We start from the raw sequence: 4347 nt of genomic DNA, 5'->3' as shown, positions 1-4347 counted from the left end.
AACAATATTTTATTTCAACTATAGCATTAAATTGATCAAGTTTTTTTTCACACACATATAATGAACAGCCAGGCTATTTATGTCAATATGATATACCCACAAAGATATTTCAATAAGACATACAAAACCACTAAATGGGATTACTAGGTTTTGGTAGATAACCAGGTCAGTTTGTGGTAAACATCCTGTGTACCTTTGTTAATAAATTGGCTAAGTCAGCTTTGAACAAATACCGGTAATTCCATTCTTATAACAAACTGACTCGTATGTTTATTTCCAGAAGCTGTTTGAAGTGTCGTAGGTGCGGCAGGTATTAAACAGAACATCTATATACAAATACTTCCTGGTATCGATTTATATTACCCGGTAAGTGTCCTAGGTAATGGTGGTTAATCCATTTCATGATGCGTGTGTGTGTGTGTGTGTGATGAGATGCCAAAAAGTGTGTGTGTGTGTGGGGGGGGGGGGGGGGGGGGCACACTTTTATATTTATACACATTTACACTATTATAAAGCAAATATAAAGCAAAATATATGAAAAGTGGTGAGGCACATGCTCCCTTGCCCCCCCCCCCCCCCCCGTTTCCACTGAATGTGAACCACACACTGGGGAGTGTCAGGTCACAACACAAACTTATCTCTTGCTAAACACTAACAACTAACTACTAATCCTTGCCCTGAACAGATAGCTGAGGTGTGTGTCCTGGTCAGCATGCTTGAATCTTAATTAGATATAAACATGAAAATCAAGCCAAAATGACATGAAATGAAATTAATACAAATTGTTATCAGCTCCCCCCCCCCCCCACCACCACTAAAAACACAACAACACACAGTTACCCTCACATCCCACACTATAGATATGTACATACATAATTATAGTTAAACCATACTATAAATGGCACCTGTCCTTAAACGTGCATCCCATGTGTTAATTCTGTACATACTGACATTACAAGAGTGATATTTTACCTTAATATAAAGACCACCTAAACATAAGCCCACATTTATTTGGTATTTAGGGTGGCGTTTATACACAGGTTCAGCTGTACATGTTGGACCTAAAGGTATACATGTGGTATGAGAAAGTAAACACAATCGTGCCACACATTTTTTTTTTTAATAAGCAGCAAGGGGTATGTACTCCTCACAGACTGGAGAGTGTGTTATGGTCAAAGCAGACAAAGGAACATCGACTAGAAAATGGTAAAACACTCAATAGGTCGACTAAAATTATATGTATAAGTAAATATAACTAGTTGTAATGTACTACTGAGTAAGTGAATAAGTAGGTGGGTGATGGACAGATGGATGGACGGATAAATGGATGGACTGATGAGCAGACGAACTGATGGATGAATGAATGAATGAATGGTTTAATAACACCCTGGAAACTTTCATTAAAAATACAAACATTGGTTAATAGAAATAAACAATATTTATGGAAACGAATTGTGAAACTACAAGACATCCCAAAGAAAAATGCGAAAATATATTAGACAAATTTATTGATATATTCAATTTATGGGCGAGGATGTTGATCCAAATGATATCCAAGCTATCCACAGGTTACCAGGTGAAGACATCCAGGTGAAGACATCCACAGGTTACCAGGTGAAGACATCCACAGGTTACCAGGTGAAGACATCCACAGGTTACCAGGTGAAGACATCCACAGGTCACCAGGTGAAGACATCCACAGGTTACCAGGTGAAGACAAAACTAAGCCACATCGTCAAAATGTTTACGGAAACACCAAGTCAAAGTTTGTTTTGTTTAACAACACCACTAGAGCACATTGGATATCAAACATTCAATAATTTGGACATATTGTCTTTAGGAGGAAACCCGCTACATTTTTTCAGTAGTAGCAAGGGATCTTTTATATGCACAATCCCACAGACATGATAGCACATACCATAGCCTTTGATATACCAGTCAGGGTGCACTGGCTATAATGAGAAATAGTCCGATGGGCAGACACCAAGCTGTACATGATCAAGTTATGCAAAAACGTGAGAGAGAAATGCAAGGTGCGAATGAATGTGCTCTTGGCAAACACTGAGATCATCATGGAAGATTACTAACACCTGCTGGGGTGAAGCTAGATCCAGTTCGGAGGGTGAAGTCACTTCAACCTCTAACTTGGAGACAGAGGTGTTTTCAACAGGAGGAAAACAAAAAAAAGTCTTTGTAAAAAAGAAAAACACTTTTATTACAAGTGTATTTGTTGCAAACAAATGGAATAATTGATCACCATTTGATTTATAATTCCAAACTTTAAATATTTATTGTTATGTAAATGTTTAGAGTTGTATACGGTGTGCCATTACATCAAGCACAGAAGACACAAGAAAGATTACTTGTTCTTCAAAGTTAACAGGTTCTTTTATTGGTAGAAACACCAAAGGTACGGTAACAAATTTACCGTTATTAATTTGTTATTTTACATTGTCTTCAGCTGCATTGTGTTGTTTCCATATTGCCAGTACCTGCTGTCTATAGGTAATCGAGCCAATAGTGATTAATGTTTTAATTATTGGTCACTCTTTTATAAAGCGATTGGAAGAATTTGCTAATATGCGTTCACCAGAATGGTTTAACCTGAAACTATCTGAGTGCGAGTTTTGCGTGCATATATTGTTACAGAGTGGAGGCACTTTGTCTTCTATTGTTCCTCGACTGGATGGGGCAGTGCAACAGATACAACCAGGAATCGTGGTACTGATGGCTGGAGGGAACAACCTAGATAGGGATGTCATTGATTAACAGTGAGTGGATGGAGTCATGTTTTCTCTGGAGAGTTATGCTAACATTGGTTAGGAAGTGCCTGTAGTCGAAGAACTAATCAGAACTGTAGCTAAGCTTGGAACCACACTGAGGTACATTAGCGAAGTCTTTCACCAGAACATTCTTGAGGAGAAAAAACCCAGATCTTGATAAATATTTCAATGAAATCTGCGTCAATACTAGTGTACAATATATAAGCATGCTTAGAGTGAGCCAAAACAACAGCTGTTTAAATACAGAGACTCAAAACATCTCAACTCACTTTGTATCAGCAAGCTGGTATCAACATATCAACATGTGGTCTTACCAAAATTTGGCCTGGTTTACTCAGTCCTCTTGCCACATACCCAGGATCAAAACGACAGATGTAACAACCAGGAAAAGAGAACAATGCCAACATGTAATCCAAAAGAAAGGTAGCGTTACCACACCAGCCATTTCAACCCTCATTCGTACACCAAAGAGAGGACGAACGATTTATAACATGAATCAAAGAGGACAACTCAACCCCTCATAGAACACAAGGAGATACCAAAGAGAACAACTCTACTCCTCATGGAACACAAGGAGATACCAAAGAGGACAACTCTACTCCTCATGGAACACAAGGAGATACCAAAGAGGACAACTCTACCCCTCATGGAACACAAGGAGATACCAAAGAGGACAACTCTACTCCTCATGCAACACAAGGAGATACCCAAGAGGACAACTCTACTCCTCATGGAACACAAGGAGATACCAAAGAGGACAACTCTACCCCTCATGGAACACAATGAGATACCAAAGAGGACAACTCTACCCCTCATGGAACACAAGGAGATACCAAAGAGGACAACTGTACTCCTCATGGAACACAAGGAGATACCAAAGAGAACAACTCTACTCCTCGTGCAACACAAGGAGATACCAAAGAGGACAACTCTACTCCTCGTGGAACACAAGGAGATACCAAAGAGGACAACTCTACCCCTCCTGGAACACAAGGAGATACCAAAGAGGACAACTCTACTCCTCGTGGAACACAAGGAGATACCAAAGAGGACAACTCTACCCCTCGTGGAACACAAGGAGATACCAAAGAGGACAACTCTACCCCTCATGGAACACAAGGAGATACCAAAGAGGACAACTCTACCCCTCATGGAACACAAGGCGATACCAAAGAGGACAACTTGATCAAGGAGCTTTGATGGCAAAAACAGACATAGAATCAGCATTTCACCATTATCCAGTCCATCCTGATTATCACAAGTTGTTGGGTTTTGAAACAGAAGATGGTTTGTTCTACAGCATTGCCACAAAAATTTGACATATTTTAAAACCCATTTCAGCAGCTTAGTAGGTACAAACAAATCAAATGAACTAGAAACAAAAATGGATGAAATGAAGTCATGTTTTAGTGAACTAGCCAAAAAGTTTGATAACTGTACCAGTACATCAGAACATATTAGAGAGGTTTAGATTTCTTACGTGTACTTGTACGCCTATGTGTGGTGACCTATATGAGTGTTTTACGTCATAATTTTTAGCACGTCACGTGATATTTCTACAAGT

At 39.2% G+C, this 4347-nt stretch overlaps 1 protein-coding gene across 1 annotated transcript in view; it reads left to right on the top strand.

Moving 5' to 3' along the window:
- The window catches only part of LOC121369981, a 12423-nt gene continuing 8076 nt past the window's right edge, over nt 1-4347 (top strand). Inside the window, exon 1 of the mRNA XM_041495064.1 lies at nt 1-1710. The gene's annotated coding sequence lies outside the window, so the exon portion shown is untranslated. The remainder of the gene's footprint in view (nt 1711-4347) is intronic.

Source organism: Gigantopelta aegis, chromosome 4 (assembly GCF_016097555.1).
Source record: "Gigantopelta aegis isolate Gae_Host chromosome 4, Gae_host_genome, whole genome shotgun sequence".
NCBI classification, from domain to species: domain Eukaryota; kingdom Metazoa; phylum Mollusca; class Gastropoda; order Neomphalida; family Peltospiridae; genus Gigantopelta; species Gigantopelta aegis.
Note: the sequence above shows the minus strand (reverse complement) of the source record. Positions and strands in the feature narration are given on the sequence as shown.